The sequence below is a fragment of the Candoia aspera genome, chromosome 1 (genome assembly GCF_035149785.1).
Source record: "Candoia aspera isolate rCanAsp1 chromosome 1, rCanAsp1.hap2, whole genome shotgun sequence".
NCBI lineage: Eukaryota > Metazoa > Chordata > Lepidosauria > Squamata > Boidae > Candoia > Candoia aspera.
Window position 1 is genome coordinate 273,604,020 of NC_086153.1, and position 24,350 is coordinate 273,628,369.

A 24,350-nucleotide genomic window follows, 5' to 3' on the forward strand; every position below is an offset into this window, starting at 1 on the left:
GGAACTGACTTTGTTGAGGGAATTTGTGGACAAAAATTTGGCGCGCGGATTCATTGAGCCGGCGAATTCACCCGTGGGGGCGCCGGTTCTTTTCCGCCCAAAAAAGGATGGGACATTGAGACTTTGTACGGATTTCCGCGGATTAAATGCCGTCTCAATTTCCAACAAATATCCCTTGCCATTGATAAAGGACATGTTGTCACATCTGGCCAAAGGCAAGATTTTCTCTAAACTGGATTTAAGAGAAGCCTACTATCGTGTACGAATCAAGGAGGGTGATGAGTGGAAAACTGCATTCAACTGCCCGTTGGGAGCCTTCCAGTATAAGGTGTTGCCATTTGGGTTGGCTGGGGCCCCTGGGGTATTTATGCAATTAATCAATGAAGTTTTGCATGAACATCTGTTTAAAGGTGTACTGGTGTATTTGGATGATGTATTGATTTATACGGAAACCATGAAAGAGCATGTAGCTCTGGTAAAGAAAGTCTTGTGTAAACTCAGATCTGCTGAATTGTATGCAAAGCTATCCAAATGTGCCTTTCATCAGGCCCAAATTGACTACTTGGGGTATAGAATTTCTGATAAAGGTATAGAAATGGACCCTGCCAAGGTGCAGGCTATCATGGACTGGGAGAGTCCCCGTACCCGCAGGCAACTTCAAAGTTTCTTGGGGTTCAGCAACTATTACAGATTATTCATAAGGGGGTTCGCTGAGATTGCCTTGCCCCTAACGGACCTGCTTCGAACGAAAGGGGTGGGAGATACTAGGCGAGTCAAGAATCCCGGAGCGTTGTTGAGGTGGACGCCTGCTTGTCAAACGGCGTTTGAGCGGCTGAAAGCAGCTTTCGTCAAAGAGCCCATTTTACAACACCCTGATCCCTCAAAGCCTTTTGTTGTACAGGCTGATGCCTCCGATTATTCTATTGGCGCATTGTTGATGCAAAAAGACGAGGCAGGATGCCTCAAGCCCTGTGCGTATTTATCCCGCAAGTTCTCTGAAACTGAGAGGCGTTGGCATGTTTGGGAAAAGGAGGCATTTGCAGTGAAAGCTGCATTAGAAGCTTGGCGGCATCTGTTGGAAGGGGCTAATCACCCCTTTGAGGTATGGACTGATCATAAAAACTTGGAGGCACTTAGTACCCCTCGGAAACTGAGCCCTAAACAGGTTCGTTGGGCTCAATTTTTCAATCGATTCAATTTTCAGTTCAAATTTATTCCAGGGAAAAAGAACTTCTTGGCTGATGCCTTGTCAAGGCAACCTCAAGACTCTGGGGCGGCGCCAGATGTGGTGAGCACCCTATGGTCGGCGCCCCAATTGGGCATGCAAGCTGTGACGCGTAGCCAAACGCGCGCGCAACAACCGCCCACCACAAGCGCTGCTCAGCCAAGCTCTTTGTCAATTCCCTCCCAATTGCAACAAAAGTTTTTAAAAGAATTAAAAACGGATACTTGGTTGCTTGCGAATAAAGACAATGTTACTTTTGACAGAGGCTTCGCTTGGAAGTCCGACCGCCTCTACGTTCCTGAAAGCCTCCGAAAAGACGTGTTAACACGTTCACACGATGACAAACTCGCAGGTCACTTCGGGTTTGTAAAAACCTTGCACCTCGTTCGGAGGCAATTCTGGTGGCCCACATTACGTAAAGATGTCAAAGACTACATTGCTTCCTGCACTGTTTGTGCAATGTCCAAGCGCAAGGTGGGCAAGCCCCAGGGGCTGTTGCAGCCGGTAGCAGCCCCCTCTTCCCCTTGGGAAGAAATCTCCATGGATTTTATTGTAGAGCTCCCACCCAGCCAACGCAAAACGGTCATTTGGGTGGTCAAAGATTATTTCTCCAAACAAGCCCACTTTATTCCCTGCGTGTCCATTCCGTCAGCGCGTCAATTAGCCCGCCTATTCCTTGTACACGTGTACAGGCTACACGGATGTCCCTCCCGCTTGATTTCAGACAGAGGTACACAATTTACCTCTCAGTTTTGGCGGGCGTTTCTCAAGCTGTTAGGCACGAAGCAAGCCCTCTCCACGGCTTGGCATCCTCAAACGGACGGGGCCACTGAGGCGGTTAACTCCACTCTAGAGCAGTACCTGCGCGCTTTTGTGAATTATCAGCAGGACAATTGGGTGGACCTTCTACCATTTGCTGAAGTGGCTTACAACAATGCAGTGCATCAAAGCACTGGACAGACCCCGTTTCGGGTGGCTCTGGGTAAAGACTTTGTCCCTATCACTGATCTCCCACAACCTCCTGCAGGTGCGGTCACTACAGATGATTGGTCAACACAACTGGCTGACTCTTGGCCAATGATTCAAAATGCATTGGCTGATGCTCAAGCGGATTATAAATTGTATGCTGATCGGAAGCGGGCCCCCCAACCTACATTCCAAGTTGGGGACTCAGTGTACCTTTCTACCAAGTTTATCAAGTCATCACAACCTTCAAAGAAACTTGCACCTAAGTTTGTGGGTCCTTTCCCAATTGTCGCTCAGATCAACCCTGTGACTTTTAAACTTGATTTGCCTCATAACCTGAAACGCTTACACCCTGTTTTTCATTGCAGCTTACTCAAACCGACTATTCCTTCTGATCGCTGGCATCGGCAACCTCCACCTCCCACCCCCATCATGATTGATGGTCAGCAACACTTTGAAGTTAAAGAAATTTTGGACTCTAGACGCCTTCGCAATACTTTGCAATATTTAGTTCGTTGGAAGCATTTCCCTCATCCTGAGTGGGTCGCCGCATCAGATGTAGCTTCCCCGGTTCTAGTGGCCCGTTTCCACTCTGCTTATCCCTCGAAACCAGGTCCCTAGGGGTATTTTTGGAGGGCGGTATGTCATGTGCGCCGTTTCAATGTATTTGATGCATCGTAACGTTTCGCATGTCATTCATTGGATGCGTGTTTCATTTGTCTAGGGAGGATGGGAACGATTATATTTTGGCTTTGCTTTGGAATGTGTTTGTGTTATCTACTGCGCTCAAGGTTACTTTCCCAGGCTAGCAACTCTGACGATTGCTAGCACCTGTGCCGGGCGGGGCTGTTATGAGGGAGGCGGGATACGTTTGAAGCAAGGGTTTAAGTTTGTATTTGGCGCGCTTTTGCTCATTCTCAGCTTTCTCTGTATTTGCTTTTAGTACTCTAATAAATCAGATTTCATTTAGCATCCTCTTGTGAGTCTGAGTATTTGGGGCTGGGGCAATCATTACAATAACCCATCCCTTATCTACATGCAGATCCGTAAGACATCAACTTTTCAGTCCCAGTGACAGCAAAAAGTCTGTAAAGGTTTACCAGAGCTTTACAGAAACATGTCTTATTTTAACCTTGGTCAAACAAACCAACTTCATATTCCTTTCTTTTACTTCTGACAATCTTGATCTTAGATGTTGTCATAGGACTTGGTCTCTTCAATTTTTCTTTTTTCCCATCCCAAAGGCTTCTTCAAGGCTTTAAAAAACCTGTTTTGTAAATCCAGTAAAAAGTCATTGTTCAGGTCATTCTCTTAGTTTATGATTTGTATTTCTCCTTTGATTTTCAAAGCTTTAACTAACTTCTTTTGTATATCCAGTAGAAAGTCCTTATCTGGGTCATTCTCTTGGTTTGTCATTTGTGTTTCCCCTCTAACTGCCTTCTCTGTCTTATAATTCACATTTTATTTATTATCCAATATTTTGGTGCTAATGTTTCCCCCTTTTTTGTATGTGTCATAATGTTGCATGCCTATCTATAAAGATTGGACCTTGCACCATGACATTGCAATACTACATTGAATCAGTGAACATGACATACTGCCCCCCCAAAATGAAGAATACATTAAGCAGCAGGCTTCAAAGGATAAGCAAGGTGGAAACGGTTAATTAAATCAGGAGCGGAAACATGGTGGGCAGACACCCATTCAGGATGAGGAAAGTGTTTCCATTGGACCAGATACTGCAGGGTGCCTCGAAGCTTGCGAGAATCAACAATGTCCTTGACTTCAAAGTGTTGTTGGCCGTCAATCATAATTGGAGCAGGAGGAGGAGGTTGAGGGTGCCAACGCGGTGAGTGGTGCACAGGCTTAAGCAAGCTGCAATGGAAAACAGGGTGCAAGCGTTTCAAATTGTGAGGCAGTTCTAATTTAACAGTAACTGGATTGACACGATGAACAACCGGAAAAGGGCCAATGAACTTGGGAGCACGTTTTTTAGAGGGTTGAGGTGATTTGATAAACTTAGTAGATAGATACACCTGATCCCCAACTTTGAAGTCGTGTTGTAAAGAATTATGCTTATCAGCTTGAGACTTGTAAGCAGCCTGGGCATCAGCCAAAGCTTGTTGAATTACTGGCCAGGAATCAGATAGTTTAACAGCCCAGTCAGACGCTGAACATGTTTGAGAAGGGGGCTGTGGCAGTTCAGGGATGGGAACAAAGTCGTGACCAGAAAACATGCGAAGAGGGGTTTGTCTGGTACTTTGATGCACAGCATTGTTGTAAGCAACTTCAGCAAAAGGTAACAACTTGACCCAATCGTCCTGATGGTAGTTAATGTATGCTCTAAGAAATTGTTCAAGAGTGGCATTTAAAATCTCAGTAGAACCGTCAGTCTGTGGATGGGACGATGTGGACAGTGCTTGTTTAGTGCCAATCAATTTTGAAAATGATTTCCAAAATTGGGAAGTAAACTGTGTGCTGTGGTCAGAAATTAAATGGGAGGGGCTACTGTGGAGGCGGTAGATGTGGTGGAGAAATAGGTGCACTAATTGTGGGGCTGACGGGATGGATGCACATGGAATGAAATGAGCTTGTTCAGAGAAAAAATCCTTTACAACCCAAATGACAAGTTTTCTTTTGACTGGGAGGTAGGTCCACAATGAAATACATAGAAATCTCGTCCCAGGGGCGGGATGGGCTGGCCACTGGCTGTAGAAGCCCCTGTGGTTTCCCCCCTTTTCGTTTTGACATGGCACAAACAGGACAGGAAGCAACATAGTCTTTTACATCACATCTTAAGGTTGGCCACCAAAATTGACGGCAAACCAAATGCAAGGTTTTGATGAAACCAAAGTGTCCAGCAAGTTTATCATCATGGGAACGCTGCAAAACCTCAGCTCTTAAAGTTTCAGGCACATAAAGGCGGTGTTCCACCCACACCAGACCGTTTTCAAAAGAAACATTGTCTCTATTAGCTAGCAACCAAGTGTCAGATTTCAGTGCCTGGGGAAAGTCCCTCTGTAACTGACAAGGAACTTGCACTTTCCGCTTCTCAGACTGGGCTGGGGGCAGGGTCGCTTGTGCACGGGTCTGGCTCCGAGTGACAGCAACCAAGCCCAGTTGTGGTTCAGTGAGAACAGTCCGAACCACATGTGTCACCTGGTCACGGTCCTGAGGTAAATGTGACAAAGCATCGGCCAGAAAGTTTTTCTTTCTCGGAATAAATTTTACCTGGAAGTTAAAGCGACTGAAAAACTGAGCCCAGTGAATCTGTTTAGGGCTGAGACGCCAGGGGGTGCGGAGGGCTTCCAAATTCCTGTGATCAGTCCAAACCTCGAAAGGGCATTTAGCGCTTTCAAGGAGATGGCGCCAGGTTTCTAAAGCTGTTTTACAGCAAACGCCTCCTTTTCCCAAACATGCCAACGGCGTTCTGTTTCAGAAAATTTCCTGGATAGATAAGCGCAGGGTTTTAAGTGATTTTCTGAATCCCTTTGTAACAAAATAGCCCCAACAGAGGAGTCAGAAGCATCAACTTGGACCACAAAGGGGCGTTCAGGATCTGGTTGCTGCTTTGGAACTGCCTAGTTTCCCCCTCCAGCATCCTTTGATCTTCACACAGTTGGATGGTTCAACAGCGGGGTGGGGTGGGGGCAACCCATTTCAGTGAACATGACAATATGTCTTTTTGAAATTTTCTTTTCTAGGTTCTTGACAAAACTTTTCCTTCACAACTTCATGCATTTTCTTCAGAGCTCATTATACAATTAAGGTGTTATCACACAACCATAGCTTGCTAAGGTCATCTGGCTGTGTCTGTGAATTTCTTCTGGGGTCTGATTAGCTGCCTTACTTATTAAGTCTTTTTGATGGATTTCCTCAGCAAAAATTTTTGCAGCAAGTCATACTTACATTTTTAACAATAGAAATTACCTGGCTAAATGTTTTTGTTATGTTAATTTAGTCTTTTCTTTAGACCAAATGGACTTTCTATAAATGACTTCATTTTATGGTAGGAGGTGAAATTTCAATATATATAGGAGGGTATGTGCCTTTGATGTGAGGTTAGTTGATATTTTTACTATGGAGGTGTGAACCAGCCATGATCCAATTAAATTAAACATATGAAGGTGATAAGATCCTATCTTAATTTGAGACTCAAAGACAACAAAATTAAACTAATTTGAGACCTGAGATTTGATTTCAACCCCCACCCCCAATGATATATACAACAAAAGTGATACCGATTCTAAGTAACAAACATATTTTATGTCTCAGCCATTTCATACATGTGAGTTACATCATGTCATCCTATATTCTTTACATTGAGAATGTATTGTGAGAGGCTTTTCTGAACAGGCTTTTCCAAAAAAAAAAAAGCCACCAAAACTTTCTGCTGGTTTAAAACTTTTTTCCATCCTAAAGTACTGTCTTTTGTTCTCTGCAGTTTGGCTTGAAGTTATGGCCATGTGTGAACTACAACTTAAGAGATTTCTTATATCTCATCAAAATCTCATGAAAAAATGTCCAACTGAACATACAATGTTTGCCAGCATAAAATCTGTGCATTGAGGGCATTGCTTGAAACCCATGGAATCTGTTCCTTCTGGAAACTAACCACATTGTCTTTACACTGCACAGCAATTATTTAATAGAGTGGCTAAAGTGTTTGGATAGTTTTTGTGCCAGAGTGTAATAAGTTTATTTTACTCAGCATAATTTGTATCACTCTTAAAGTAACATTACTTTCTCTGATCCCTCTGGATGAATTTGTCTAAAAAGTGATAGCACTGATGATTGATTTGAACCTTTTAAGAAGGTTTTGCTATAGCAAAAACAATTGAGATGAAACCAGCAACTTTAAAACACTTCTTGTCACAAATAGCATAAGTAGAAATCAGGAAAAATGAGTTACCTAATGTACAAATTTGGAGCAACTTCCAGCATCTGTATCACTGGGACTTGTGTGTATACTTAAATTAGATGCAGGCTAGGTATCGTTGTTTAAAATTATTATTTATTGTTATGCATTTAATTCTATTCATCAAATAAGTTTGTTACAATCCCACTCTATTCAATAGATTCTGGGCAGCTAGCATAAAAATACCAGAACAAACAAAAGCAAACAATAATTAAACATCAAAATTAAATTAAGGCAGTTAAGATTGACAGTAAAATTGAAATATTGCCCCACCCAAAATGACATTTAAGTCCCAGATGGGTGGGTATAATGTATCATGTCCACACTTAGTTGGTATCTCAGCCCAACTCACCTCACAGGGCTGCTGTGCGGAAAATAGGAGGAGGAAGGAATATTTGGTATGTTTGCCGCCTTGAGTTATTTATAACAATAATAAAGGTGGGATAGAAAATAAATAAATAAATACCTTATGCCAGGAGTTTATGTTATATTTTATCTTCAACAGCCCTGAAGAAAGTGATTGAAAACACCAGTCCTACGAATTCCCAAGTATAGAGGACACATTCTTCTATATGAAAGAACATCTCTCCTTTCTCAAGTGGGCCAATTAATGAGCATGATGCTGAAAATCTGTCCTTAACTCTTTTTTTTTTAATGGAAATCTTTATCCTTCCCTATGCCATTTCCCCAGTCTAAATACCTGCCTTTACAAAGCCCCAGAAAGAAACACCAGTTATTACATTTACCTAGAGTGTAAAATGTTAAAATCTGTTGGAAGCAATGAAGACAAATAAGAACAGTATCTAATTAAATGGCGTGGGTGAGAGTCCAAAACTGGTGGAAAGTATAGTCCAATCTATTAAAATACTGAAAGTCAGCCCAAGGAGCCATTTCATAAATAGTTCTACAACTTCTATTTACTCGCAAGATTAGGAGGAAGTCACACCAAAGTTTGCTATATTTAGCAAGGGAACACCTTATCAATAAAGTCCAAGATGTTTTGATTAGAATTAGGATGGTTTTTTTCTGTTTGTTCTTGCTCATGCAATTGAGTAGTGCCAGAACAGATCAGAAAATTGCTGTTTTCTAAAGTTTCTGAAGTTTTTCTTCAAAAATCCTTTTGATGTTTAGGCAGTGCTCCAAATATGTAGGAATAACAACGACACTGTATTTGTCAGGCATCATAAATTTAAAATATGATTCCAGAAGAAGGCTCTAATGAGTCTCTGCACCACTAAGCCTTTTATGGAACGAACTGTCAGCTGACTGTCTCTCCAAGTCACAGTTGGGATTGCCTGGACCTGTTGGGTGTTCAAACCATTTACATTCATCACTTTACCCTTCACAGTATCTGGCAACTGGTCAGATGGCACCTTCATAGACCTTGTTTTAGATCTCCCTTGCTGAACTTGCTCTATATTTCCCCTTGCTTAACTAGTCTTCTTTGTTGTTTTCCCTTAGACAAAGTCTGTTTCCTTTATACTTTTTTTTTCATTTGCTGAATCTGGTATAGCATTATCATAAACAGCCTTTGCTTTTGACTGCAGCTTTAACCAGCTTCTTGGCATAACGGCCTTTATGGAAACTCTCAATATTCTTCCTGGCCCAGCTTGGATTTCTCTGAAGGGACTGGGAGATAAGGGGATCCAGTTGGTCTTTACTGTTTGTACTCATAAGACCAAGTATTCCAGTACAGCTGTCATGAGTAAGGATGGCGAGCAGGGGGCTCCCACCCAGACTGTCAAGCGCATGCGTAGCACTGAGGAACTGTTCAGCCATTCAAAGAGACACAGATCGGGACCGCCTTAACCTTTGGGGTTTATATGGCTGGGTTTTCCCACGCTTTCTCAGTTTGTTAGGATTCTTGTTAAGTACTACTAATAAATATTAGAGACCAAGTCCTCGCCTCAGTGTGTTTCCTGGTAATCAGGACAACAGCAGTTGTTTTCTAGAATTTTTTAAAAACGCAGACCAATTTGTAATTATTCATATTGAAAATGCCTTGAAACATCCAGATTCTTTGTACAGATCTGCTTGTGATTAATGTGGCTGGTAATGTAAATTGCCTATTTTTAAATGTAAACTCCTTTGACTACTACACTTTAATTATGTAGGGAAATTTTACATGTAAATTATTCCAATGTAAGCTTTTTTTAAAAAAAAAGCTGCCGTTTTTGGGATGGGGCAGATTTTGATTTTAAAAAGGTGAAAGCTAATAGACTTCACTTGGTACTCATGTTCATGTTACTGCAAAATCATACAGGAGTAGACCATCCAAATGTGTATTCATTAAGTATATTTCTTGGAAAAATGCAGTTTCAGCCTTGATTCAGTTTCATGTAGAATCTTATACCACTTGTGATCTTTAATAGCCCAAACTATAGAATTGAAATTCACATCTCAAATAAAAGAGGCAGGACTAAGCCCGCTCTGCCTCATAATGCAATTGTGGTTTATTCCTTTGGTGCTGATGAGGTGGAAAGCAGTGTGAATTAAATCACAAAGCCATTTTCTGCAATTCTCTGCACTTTGCCTGTGAATCACTAATTTAGTATTAATCCTGCCCAAACCCTGTTTAGAAAGAGAATCCTGACAAAAACAGGATGGTAAGGGGTAGATGAAAGAAATTGCTGTCTGGCATCCCAGACCTGTGAGTTCCTAATGACAGATTAAGGTATGTATGAGACAGGTTTGAAATCCAAAGGGGAAAAAGCCACCAAAAACAAGCATGTGCTGAATATTAGCATCTTTGCTATCCATTCTTATAAAATTCATTTTCTTTCATTTTCTACTCCATTGATAAAGAAAGATGAAGCCTCCACAAGTCCCCAGGAGATAAAATGGGCTTTTCTTTTTTATTTGATGTTTCTATTATGTGCATCTCAGGAAATGATGAGAATCAGAATAAATGATCAGAATAAGCAAATGTCCAAAGGTTATATCTTACTTTCAAATATTCTGTGATATACTATCTAAAAAGTTGACTGTCTGAGCCTGATCCATTCAGCAACCACAGCATAATCAGATCTACTTCCAGAACTGATTATCTGTGCTAGCATTGATTTTCTGACTCCATATATTTGCATGGAAATGAGATAAAGGAGGTCCAATGCATTCTGGCATCTGCCTGAGAAAGAAGGAAGGAAGGAAGGAAGGAAGGAAGGAAGGAAGGAAGGAAGGAAGGAAGGAAGGAAGGAAGGAAGGAAGGAGGGAAGGAGGGAAGGAGGGAAGGAAGGAAGGAAGGAAGGAAGGAAGTCCTATCTTCAGCAGTCTTCCTCAATCTTTTGACCTCCAGATGTAATGATCTTCAGTCCCCATAATTCTCAGGCAGGCTTTGGCTTAGGGCAGTGTTTCTCAACCTAGCTCTAGGGATCTGATCTAGGGAACTATGGCAGCTGAAAGATACATTAGGGAAAAGCAATCTAAAATAGAGTCTGTTTCATTTTTTCTATAGATTATGTTGCTGTTGTCTTGCTGATTTTCACTGTTAAATAAGTGTTTCAAAGTCATATGCTCTATTGAGAAGTCTCCTTTTTAGTGACAGACACTTGAATACATACTGCCATTGTAGGACTGTGAACTCCCACCTCTGCATCCACTCTTTACTACTGGTGTCAAGTGCCCATTGCTGCTTGGGGGAGAAAGGGCAGCTCAGTGTAGTAAGAGCCAAGAGGTTACAGCGGAGAAGAGCAATTCTATCTCATTATCTCTCCTTCTCCGTTTCTTGAAAGCTCCTAAGAGTATTTAGGCAAAACGCAAAACAATTACACACCATTTACCACCTGAAACATAGCTTGTCAATAAAAGGGTTCCCCCCCCCTCTTCTCTCCCCATCCATTTCTTCTTGTGTGTCAGGTCTGTAAGTTCTCTTGCCCCTGATTTTGTCAGCCACTTTGGAAAGCTTTTATTTTTTGTTTTGCCTAAATTGCAGGATGGAAACATGCTAAACTTAAATAAAATAAATCCAACTCTGTCTTGGAAACGTGCTAGAAACATTTGGCACTTGTGGGGGGAGGAAGCAAAGACGAGAAGGGATGAGAAATCTGCATAGAGAAAAGACTCACAAAGCAGTGTTTTAAAACCTCAGCAGTTTTCCATTGCTCAGAAAAGACCCAGGTGAGACATTCCAGTGCCAGTGCAAGTAAAACATATTTAAGATCCTGGCTGCAAAAGTGGGGGCAGGGGAAAGCAACAAGTAATCTACCTTTTTCTTGAATATTCAAGAAAATAGAATTGTTGATGCATATTAATTCATAGACACCCCCACTTATTTCTCTCTCTCTCTCCTGCTTTCTTTCCCTTGGCCTCTACTCAGATCTGCAGGCTTTGGAAACCCTTCTTTGCATACTTGCTGGAGAGTTGGATTGCTCTACACCATCACCACAACACTGACTACTACTCTGGGATGACCTACATTCAGCTCTCATTTTCCTTCACTTTCACCTGCTGAGATCTGAAAGTCGTGAGTGAAAGCAGTCTGTACCAACACCTTACTCACTGCTCTGATTGCCCCACACGTACACAAAAAAAGTTGGCTTGGTCACATGGTCTGAACAATTCAATGGCTAACAATTAATGTTCTGCCCTGGCCAGAACAACTTGTGGCCTTAGGAAAACTTTGGATCATTGTCGCTGTTCTATTATTTAAATAATTCATTCCTATCTTTTAGTTCAGTGGTCCTAAAACTGTTTGACCCAATTACCGCTTTTCCCAGTTTCAAATAATGTCATACCCTGCCCCCCCCAAAACCAGACTGTTGTTTTATACAAGCATCTCAGCATTGGGAATCTTTGGCTCATAAACAAGCAATTACGAATTGTTCCATTACCCCTAGGATATGCCCCTTGGGAGTAATTACCCCCAGTTTAAGAACCACTGCTTTAGTTTAAATAGAAGTAATGATGTTCCCCTTCTCCATACCTCCCCTTTAGCATAGCAGGTTTTTAAAATAGTCTCTCACTAGATATACTCACATGACAGAAGTGAACATCACCTAGAGTTTAGTTACAAACCAGTCCAGTGACTTGTCCCTGCAGGATACACAGCCACAATAAATCCATGGTTTGTTTTCTGTTAATCATGTTGTGGTGACCTGGCACGATAACTTTATCAAGTACAGCAAAATATGGGTTCCCCCTCTGGCTTCTTCAGAATGGAATGTGTTTGTTTGTTTGTTTGTTTATATTTCAAATTTAGTCACTGCCCATCTCACTTAAAGGGCGACTCTGGGCGGTTTATAATAAAACTATTTTATTAAAACTATAAAAATGAATTAGTGGTCATACTAGGATTATACAGCATGGCCACCAGGAATTAAAGGAATGATAGATGATTTGCAGCTGTATCACTTGATGGGGAAGAGGATCCCCAGGTACATTGCCAGATAAGCCATAATTGGTGGCAGCTATGTCATGTGAATGCACCCTGTAGGGTCATACAAATACCCAAGTAATCTTGTTGGCTTACTCTCAAGGCCAGCTCTTTCTTTATTTGCCACTTTTCTTCCCACTGTACAAGTCAGTTTAGAAATTCTTTTATGATAGTAAAACTAACATTAGTTAAACCTGTTGTGACTCCAACTGGATTCTATTTCAAGAATAAGTTTGTTTTTCCCCTCCAAATTGCTTTCATAACTGAGCATGCAATAATTAGGGAGTCAGATTGGACAATTCAGGTTTGCTTGCATTTCTTTTATGTTATAAGAGATTGTCCAAAGTTTAAAAAGGGACAAAGAATTCAGATCATATGTTTGTTTATACTGGATTGAAATTTTCAAGAACATTCAGCCACTGATATTTTAACATGTTAATGATTATTCATTGGTTTTCCAGATTTGTTTGAGCTTTTTTTTAGGTATATGTTAAATCGATGTAAAATAAGGATCAGGCAATTAAAAGAATAATTCATGAAGCTAGAAACTATGGCTCAGAGCCTCAACTGAACCTCTGTTGCTTCCAGATGATCAGTCAGTTTCAGCCTATCATTGTGTATTCAGGTTGGTAGCAATTTCCCAAGCAAAGATGTCTCTCCTTCTTGCCACCTGGAACCCTTTAACCAAAGATTTGAAACCTGGCCTTGTATGTGCAATCTGTTCTTTGTTGTTAAAGAAGTGCCCTCTAACAGCAGCATAATGAATCTGAGCATTTAAACTAAAAGATAATTATTGGACAAAAGTATACCCATAATCTTAGCAGATGGCAGAATCTGCAGCTTTTTCTCAGGCAAAAATCTCACCAACATCATCGATATTTCTTAAAATGAATGAAATAGACCAGTCTAGCCTTTCTCCAATATATATTTATATTTATATTGTTATAGTTCCAATGGTTACACTTCCTGAAAATCTTGGGAGTTGTTTTCCAACACATCCAAAGCTCTAGTTTGGGGAATGGGGGAATGAACGTTTTCCTGTATTGCAAAACTTTGTGTTGGTTTATTTAAGCATTTTTATCCCAATCTTCAGCTGGCAAAACTCCCAGATGTATTCTACATAAAATAAATGAGAACTGTAATATATCATAAAAGTAATAATATAACAGCATTAAGATTCCTATTTACACATCCTCAAGAGTTGTCATGGTGATCAACATGACAAAACTATGTCAGAAAAAAATCATTAATCATTTTTTTCCATTAAGGAAAAATCCAAAAAGACACTCTATCACAATAATTTTATCAGGAACAACACATGGGTCCCAAAGTCATGAGCAATTTTTTTGTTTTCCAGCATAATGGTTCATCATAACAATTCTTCTTAATTCTCCTATCATAAAATAATGCAACAGTTGGGTATTTAATTCCATGGAGATTTAAGGTACAGAACCTACAGGAACTGCAATTCTTAAGTATGAAACAGAGAAATAAATATATTGTGACAATGTATATACATGCCACCAATCATTACAAAATTTACCCAGAGTTAAATAAGTTGTTTTATTCACACATTACATAAACAGAAATACAATGGGAGGGGGACACAGATCTCTTCAAAGGACTGAATTGATTTTCTCCCCAGTTATACAGTGCAATTTTGGTCCATTAATTAAGGAGAGCTTTGTTATTAGTTTATAATTGTATATTTTTAAAAATTTTTATCCTGCCTTTATTATTTTTATAACTCAATGTGGTGAACATACCTAGTACTCCTTCCTCCTCCTATTTTCCCCACAACAACCACCCTGTGAGGTGAATTGGGCTGAGAGAGAGCGACTGGCCAAAAGTCACCCAGCTGGCTTTCATGCCTAAAGTGGGACTAGAACTCTCAGTCTCCTGGTTTCTAGCCCATTCCCTTCATCACTTGACCAGACCAGCTAATACTAAGACCAAACTAGACCGCATGGTCTAGGAAGAAAACTGGGGAGCCTACATACTTGCTGGGTTTCATATACATGCTTCTAGCTGCAACATACAAATGCAGGAGAAGCCATTATTTTGGCAGAACACAAAAACTGGGTTTTGTCTACTTTATCAATAGTCATCATCAGCTCTTTAAATTGGCTTCTGACATGCATATCAAATTCTCACTTTAAGGCATTTACTAGAAGTGAAATGGCCTGTTAAGAAGAGGAATATTCATGAAATTATTCATTATTTGTCATAAAGGTGTGTTACAATGAAATGGAATCCAGAGAGGACTATTTCCATGTGCTGAACATTCATGCATGGACAGTTGCTAAGCTGGAAAGTCCTTCCCCACTTTTGCAAGTATGTACATGGGGGAAGTGACCCACAATATACAGTACATAAAAGCAGAATTCAATTTGATTGAACTAAGGCCAAAACCATTTCTACCATTTTGAATTTTATACCAATAGTTTATAAATAAGATAGTGATTAACCTAGTAGGCTTCACAGGAAAACTTTAGGAAATAGCAAGCTTGGTATTCTTTTGTAGAAAATATGCAAGTCAAGAATACTAACATAAGAGAGAATATAAAACTGATTTCCTAATCTTCTCACTTTCCTTTTTATTTTTTATCACTTATTTTCCAAGTGATATTTGGAAAATAAAACAAAACAAATATTGTTTGTGTATTATGATTTATAGGAATATGTTTGCAGACATTTTTTATTCTAATGTTAGACTCCTGAACAAGCATGCCTTTGACCATCTAAATGATGGATTTTACCATTACTCCAGCCTGCAGTTCATACCAAGGATATCTTCCAGAAGTGTTAGACTGCAATTCCCATAATTCCTTGTCATGGTCATGCTGGCTGGGACTGAATGGAACAGAAGTCCAAAATGCCTGTTTACATTCTATTCACAAAACCAGAATAACTTCAGCTTGTCTTTACAAAGTATCTCTTCAACCCATCAAACTGAACATAACTCACGAGACATCTGTTATAGCTTGCCACGTGCTTGAGAATCCTCTCCCTCACCCGAAATTAGTGGCAGTTAGCCCCTCCACCCCAAAAGCAACAGACCTTTATTCATCTTGATGGCCACAAACTAATCCGGATACTCCCATGTATTTTAAACAAGGCATATAAGTTAATTTAAACATCTGCCCTGAATAATTATATTAGTGAATCTTAGTTAAATATATTTTTATGTTATTAAAACTTTTTTGAGAGTCAGCAGGAATGCAAAGGAATGCTTGAGTGGGACTGGGAGGAGACCTATTAAGGAGATGGACATTCACAGACTGACATTAAGGAGACTGATATATCTCTATAGTCTGGACCATTATTATTTTTTTTGCATCTGTATAGTCTGAAACATTTTTTTTGCATTTCTGATCTATAACATCAGCAATGAACTACAGCAGTGCTTCTCAGACTTGTCAACTTTAAGATGTGTGGACCACACATCTTAAAGTTGCCAAGTCTGAGAAACACTGAACTACAGTGTGAGCAGCTGTAAACCATTCTTTCTCAGCATAATACTCCAGCCTTCAGCAAGGGTATGACAGTAAACAATACTGCTGAGTTCTTACGTACACTTCTCAATGAAATGCAGTTTAGGGGTATAAGCAACTAATTACACTGTAGGATTATTGTATCCTCCCACTTTCAGCCAGATCCCCAATAAGTCAATGAAATATTATTGCTTATAAACTGTGCAGAGCCTAACCGCACGAATCACATTTCATGCTTGCCATAAGCCACCTAACTACAATATATAATAGAGACGTGTGTGTGTGTGTGTGTGTGTGTATACAGTATGCACTAAAGAAGAATTGAATTAAAAAAAACTTTTCTCTTTGCTACTATTTTTTAGGGTTTGGAGGATGGCTTACATACTGATGCTGAATCCCAAATGGATCATCATCTGGTATTTTTCCAGTGTTTCTACTGGTAGCTCTAACTTTTGTCTCTGTGGACAATCTGAAATCTCTTCTCAGTGCGAAATAAGGAATGACTTAGGCAGACAAAGAAATTATTCATTATCAACCTTGTTATATCTGTGGGTCTTGTCTTCCCTCCACCTTTTCTACTTACTCTACTCCATTCCACTTCCCAGCTGCTTTTCGGCTTTCTCTCAGCATTCTAAGCCATGCAATTTTTTCAGGGAAGTTTTGTGATTCTCCCCTCAGATTTTTTAAAGGCATTATTTGTACTTCTGTAAACTGTATGGTTCCCCAAGTCTGTCATGATCTCTCTTCTGAAATCTCTCATTTTGTTCAGCTCCTCTGACATTCAGCATCCACACCCAAGATTATATTCCCTCAACATACAGTAGATCCAGACCCTTTTTCCTCATAATGCTTCATTTTTTGTATATGAGTGAATGGTTTTGGTAGTTGATCATTATTCCCATAACACTGTTCTATTGTGTCAATAAACATATGCTTATGAGAAGAATTCTCACAATAATACCTCAGAAATGTATTTTAAAAAAAGTTTCTCAGAAATGCCTTCCTTTTTATAGTATGGCACTGTGGATTATTCATGCCCAGAAAGATTGAGGTTGGTGAGTACTAACCTTCCAAAATCCTCCAGATGCTTAAATAAAACATATGCTGTTTATTACTTCAGTTCAGAACACTGTCGTGAGTTGCTACCTAACCAATCGACAAAGAGAGTCCTTCCCTTGATAGCTTCCTATTTGGAAACCACCTTCACTGAGCTTGATTTATTTTTCTTTACAGCAGAAAATGCTAGCCCTCACTTCATGGGGGACAAGAGATCAGAAATCTTACATATGAAGAAGATAGAACAGAAACAGAACAAAAGTAGAAAATACATCTACCCAATCATCACCCTAAAAGAAAAGAAAAGAAAAGAAAAGAAAAGAAAAGAGCTGGGAGGCTTGCCAGATGCAAAAGGTGCAAGAGGAATTCCATTTTCAGCAGCAGATTGCTATGGACAAGCCATCAGTGAAAAGAAATGAATTTGAATAAGCTGAGGTGGCCTGGGCCTTTGATGATGTCATGCGTGCATTTTCACTTGTCACACTGCCTCATTAGATTTGTAGTCTTGAATCTTACATGCAGAGCTTCTGCCACAAGCAAATTTTGCTCATTAACGTAGTGTATCGTGGCACCAATAGTTTTAAAGCTAGGCCACCACTGAACTAATCCTTGCCTTAGCTGAAAAGACAAAATAATGAGATCTGAAATTAAAGAAGATAGTTTGCTGGAAAAATGTTAGAACGAAACACTGGTTGGCACAAAGCAATTATTCTCAGCCTTTTCTTTCCTGCAGACCACTACGTCATTGTCAAAAGCTTTCATGGACTATCATACAAGCTAGAGGTCAATAATGTGGTATATGCAAGCCCAGTGGAACAATATCTGCATAATCCTCTATAAAAGTTTAAAGCTCGCAATTCTACATAGTTGCTTAATATCATAAGATTTATCTGAATACAAAAATCTTGAAAGAGTTGGTAAGCTTCAGGTTTCAGCCTTTTTATTAAAAAAAAAAGTTCCCTGCACTTGTCTTTGCAATTCATGGACGTGTGTCACTTGGCCTATTTTCTAGTCTACAGATTGTTTGTGTGGCTCTTCTTTGAGCTCTCTTTGCTGGTTTCTTATTCTTCAAGCATGAAAACAGGAAATAAATAATATGCCAACAGCTGTCTCCATCTCTTCTTATATCCGTTTCAGAGCAACCTCTGCCATGCTCTTTTAAAAATGCATTGCCATGGACACCCAAAATTAGAATGTTGATTTTTGTTAATAATTCTGACTTATTTTACTTGAAGATGTGAATTTTTGAAACAAACACCTTTTAAGCTTTGAGTTGTAATAGTTTGCACACAGGGATGTCACACACTGTTTGACATTTTCCTCAAACAAGCAGGCAGAAGAGTTCATTTGCTACCAAAATGAAGAATGAACAGTTCAACAAAGCTAACAATAATGTTGTGGTTTTCTTAGAGACTTATGACAAGCCTGTTAGGAATCTCAAAGAGTCATGAATGTCTAACTAGCATTTGTATAAGAGTACATCCTGCTAAACTGAATAGGGAAGTTGTTACTTTAATTTATTGAATAGGAGTAAAGATGAAGCCCTAATGCAGATTTTTCCCAGCCTTGACCATGTTAACTGGGAACTTTGGAACTTGTAGTCTCAACAGATTTTGCAGGCACTAGGAAAAAGAAGGTTAACATAATGTAATGATTGGAATGCATTGATTGATACCTGCTTGTGCTCCTAATTATCTGCTCTCCCAAAATAGCTTTTTGAAGATCTGTAGTCATGAGGAAATACAGTTCTATTTTCAGCAAGAAAATGGGCCTCTGAGCATGTGCTGGAAATGCACAGAAGCCCCTTTTAGCATTCAGATTGAAGCAGTGAGGTTGTTCTAATCCAGTGTTTCAAAGGGATGCTTCCAGCAATGTTTCATCAAAATGCATTGCTCAGTTGAAGATTTGCACTACCTTGATATGTTACATCAAGAAAATCTGAAAGTAAAAAAAAATGGATACTCAGCATCTTTGGGATGTCACCTAAGAAGAAAATTCCTAAATGCATAATTCTTCTGAAGTTACATTGCTTTAGTTGGATACTGAGCACATTTTGCTCCACATTGTTTAAAGCAATTCTACCTGACTTTTAACCTAAAAACCTCCTAAAATAACCTACAAAATAATAAAAATGGATAGCTCTTGTCCCCAGACTTAAAGTACATGACATTGAAGAAGAGAGGCTGTAGAGGAAAAGGGACACTTGAAAACAGCCACACATTCTTAATGTATCATGATTCTTATATTGGCCAACTGTGATGAAAATGGGCAGGTCCAGATATTCTGTCATACCTTAAGCAGATGATCCCACTGCTCTTCCTTACAGAACACTGGATTCTATTAAGCTGGCCACAAGTGGCTTTTTGAAATTCATCACCAAATTTACTATACATCCAAAGAAATTAGGTGGAACGTTTCTTTAGAGGAAAGAGAGATTTTCTAATACTGTAATTTCTCAGGAATTGGACTCCTCCTTTGTGCTGACAGTGGCTTTGCTACAGAAAAAGCCTATTGGGAAGAGTTCCCTCATGCTTCCTTCTGGATTTACTTGAATTGGAGGATCAATGAAGTCTGAAGACCTCTGGAGAGGTGCTTCTACAGTTAAAAACAGGACACTCACATATAGCCCTTGTACTATAATTATAAACATTCAAGAACACCACACCCCATCCATGGGAATTTATCTGGAATTTTTTCTTCCTATTGAGGAATGTCTATAGCCAGTTCTCTTTCAACAAATTGAACAAGAACTAGTGGGGAGAAAAATACAGAAGACTTTATCTGCTTGGTGTTAGATCCAGTGGCCTGTGTGAGGAAAGATGAGACTGCTCTACAACCTAAATGGTAACAATAGTAGTAAGCAGAGATAACAATTCCTCACTCTCTACTTATTGGTACAATAATATGAATTCACACACACATACACTGAAAGGCTGTTTTAATATTGTCTGTATTTTTATATAAGTAATTGACACTAAAAAATAAGGCCTGCCTGAAGCTGATTATTTTAAGCCTATTTTTGTATAATACTTGAGAATTGCTATTGAATTTTTCTAGTTGTTTTGTTATATACTTTGTTTGGCAATTGGGGCAAATTCAGTTGTAATAAACAAAGAATTGCCCATATGCATCTTTGATTAGAAATAAGCTTACTCTGATTTTTTACCATAGGGAATGACTCATTTGATACATCAGCTCCAACATTCATATGACACTAATAATGTGAAGAATACCAGTTCTAAATGGGATTTTGTATACATGCTTTCTTTTCCTATATGGAATTGCATGTGTGTAATTTTGATATTGTGCCAGTCAGGAAATGGGATCAGGTCCTGGATTTAAGCCTCCAATCTTTGCTAAGGACTACCTGTGGATATTGCTGTTGAACAGGATAGGTAAACTGGTGCCTCCAAATGTCTTGGACTGCAATTCTCATCATACCCAAGCATGGCTAATAGTATGGGATTCTGGTCTGTAGTTCAAAATTTCTGGAGGATACCAGTGGTCTGCCTATTCCTCTTACAGGAGAACAATATATGTTCTTACCACTATTTATTAACAGTCATTTGATTTCAGGACTGAAAGTTCAACCTCATAAATGATGTGTATGAAAGTACAGAATCATATTTGTACGTTCACTGCAATTAATGGAGCAGTATGTCAGAAGATCTTGTCTATTCGCCTTGTTCTGAGACTATTTTGGTACTTTTTGGAACAACAGATATATCCCGCACATCCATAAAACCTTATTTCAATATTTCATTCCTTAATAAGGATAAAACTGCATAATTTATTTTCTTATTATATGAAGGAAGGTAAATTCAAGAATAAAATGAAAACAGTAGTTCTGGGATGAGCAAATCTTTGGAAAGTTGATAATGATTTCATACCAACTAAAAGATTATTTTCTCTCATTCAGGGTTGGGTTTTTGGATTTGGTTTTGGTTTGTTGTTGTTGTTTTGTTTTTTCATATCAGTCCCTCCAAGGCACTAAGCAGCAATCATTTTTTCATATGAATTTTCTTAGAGAAGCATCTAAGCTTCTTAAGAATGTTTGTCTTCTTCATGGTTAACTAGCTGTTTGCTGTGCTGCTGAAAAACTCCAAAATCCCATGGATTAACTAATGGACTACCTTTTGTGAATGCAGACATGGCAAGGCAAAAGGAAACATCTCTAATACATCTGGGTCTTTCAGAGATTGAACATAAAAGTTTTTGAAATGATCAGACTGAGGAAGCTGAGAATTTAGGGGAAGTTTCATTTTATGTGTCTCTGAGGCTTCATTCCACAATAAAATCAACAGTGTTTTTTATATTTGATGCTGAATACACTGAAAAAGAACATGACAATTATTCTACAGATTTGACAGGCATGAATTGAATGTAAATCTATCAGAAATAGCTTTCTTCCTCCTCCTCACATTTACACAAAGGGTTTTTCATTGTATTATCTCACATTTTAAACCAGATGTAAAGACAATCCTTACCTTATTAATGCATGAGAATGTATGTCATGTAGACTTAATTTTGAAACAAGCCTGCTCTTCTCTTAGGATCAGAACTCAGCCACCATGGGAAACATGGAAGGATAAACTCTGGATGCAGGTTCTTTTGAAAATAAGCGATTCAAACATATAAATCTTTTCTGTAATCCCAGTACTAAATGCCAACATGTTCCAAAGGACACACTGGTAGTTTAAGGGTGGAAGGTTAAGCATGATTTTCTTTTGATTTTTCATTATATATCAACAAACTGTTGATCCACTGCACTGAACTTTTGGATCAAGTATACCATCATTCAAGAGCAATGTCTACATTGTCAATAGCATTAGAAAATTCAGCAAATCATTCAAAATTATGACTCATAATGACTCAGATGTCATGTAGTTTATGCATTTTGGAATCTGAAGGTAAAAGCAAACTTGGTTTTAGGTATACAGCTTGCTTTTGATGGGTGTTCATCCCTTCAAAAATAGCAAGTTTTCACAAGCACTTGAGCATTCACACAAACATTTAATGAATACAGATATCAGTGGAAGTGAATATGTTTACCTTGAATTCTTTCCTTGGGGTGCAACTAAAGATGGAACATAACATAGAACCTTAACCCAAAGTATCTAAATATCTGCCATACTCATCCATTGCAGCTATAATATCATCATTTGTCTCAATAATTAATTTGATCCAGAAAGATTAATGGGGGATAGTCTAGTGTCTTAAGAAAATGCTTCCTGGAGAAGAAGCATGAAAGGATATTTTGCATAAAAATAGAATTCGGATTCTATTTAAAACAGCAGTTTAAAATATCTTTTGATCATGATTTATTCTGTACTTCCTTCTGCCATTTTTCCTTTTCTGTTTCATATATGTTCTTGTATATATCTAGTTGGGCAATCAGGTAAAAAGTGTAGTGAATGCTCCTTGGAAACATTAATCTAATTCCTTTTGGATTAAAGGCAAATGGAGAACAGCAATATTCCTGTGAGGGTTTGCACCTTTGCTGAGAGTAGCATTCAGTTTTGGATTTCCAGTCACATCATTTGCCTCTGTTCAACTGTAAATTATTTTTTTTCATTCTTCTGGGGCTATGTCTGCCACCTTGGACCAAAAGACCTGAATTTGTTTTTTCATTGTCAAGAACCATTGATGTAAATTTGCAGCCTGTCAGACCCAGTACAGATGAATCACCAAGATTACTAACTCTAGGGTTTCAAAGGAAAGCTGTTTTTTAATCAATGTTTTCATTTATCTCCTTCCAAACTATCCAACATTTTCCTGGATGCAGGTATGGCCCAGCTGCCCTTCCTGAGATGTGATGTGCCACCTTCTCTTGTTCTCTCTCTCCCTCTCTCTCTCACACACACACAAACATATTTATACGCTATTAAATTCCTTAATTGCATTGCTATGTCAGTTCCTGAAAAGGTTTCTGCTGTTTGCTATAGTGTAGCTGCCTATGCATTTTGCTGCAGTGATGAAAGCCATGCTGTTGTGCAAACACTGTGAGTACTGCAGCTCATTGCAACTGCCTGCAAGAGTGTTGCATACCGTATCAAAACTATAAATATTACACATAAAAATATTACCCAACTATTGAAAAATTAATATCCAGTATGCTTACTGCCTCCAAAGATGTCTTCTTTCTGTACACACTTCTAGAATCATACTGCTGAGAATAGCAGCCAACATATGTTGTTGATGGCTGTTTTATCAGCAGCAAAGAAAACTTCTTATGCTATCCATTAAATTATATCTGGGTAATATAAAGGAAAACAGATAAACTAAAAATAGAAGATGAAGATAAAACAGCATTAGAATACGATAATCAACAGAAAAAAAGGAGGCGAGATATAAAAACAAAGCATGCATTAAAACTGAAAAACAGAGAAAACAGAAAACTCTTCACCCGGCTGTGAAAAGACCATAATATTACTCTCAGCTGAGCCTTTAGAGAGAGCATGTCCAGTTAGGGGGCCACCCATGAAAGATTTCCCCACAACTACCCTTTTCCAATCCCAAGAAAAAGGGGTTACAGGATTTAACCTGGGCAGGGAGGCATGTGAAATGAAGCAATCTTTCAAGCAGCATAACCTGTCCTTTCTGGGCCCATTGTTTGAAATAAAAAAGAACATGGAAGAAAGAAAGAAACTCAGAATATATGGACATGGGTTCAAAAATCATCCTTTTCCCCTTTTCATTCCTTCTCTTTCTTCAATACTTACATCCAACCATCTACATACTGCAGATGTATGCATTCACACAAGCACGTATTGTACACATTCAATCTTATAAGAACTTGCTCTGCTTCTTCTGACTTAACCAAAAGCTGCTGGAAAATGCTGTGGGGAGGACTGCATTTGTGGAAGCAACACTAGGTTAGGCATGGTCTTTTCTATAAACCTTCTATCACTTTATGCTAAAGATACAGATGTTTTTCTTGGCTATATCCCCAATACTTGGATATCAAGAATTGTGGATTTTTCAGGCATGCAGATTGGCTAAAAGAATGATTATACAATTCTGGAAGGCAACATCTACGCTTGATTTGCAGTCATGGGCTGTTTGTATGGGTTGCTTGTCAACATCTGAATTATAACTTTGACAAAGGAGCAGGGAAGAAACTTTTGGGGCAATATAGTCAAAGTCTGGGACCTTTTTCTCTTTGTTTCTTTTTTATTGGTATGAGGTTGTGCTATGTGTGTTTGTACTTTGCTTTTGTTGATTCATTTATTTTCATAAAATAATGAAAAATGTGTATTCTACAACCTATTCAAAAGGAGGCAGGAATCTAGGGGAATTTGGGCATATACAATTGCCAGC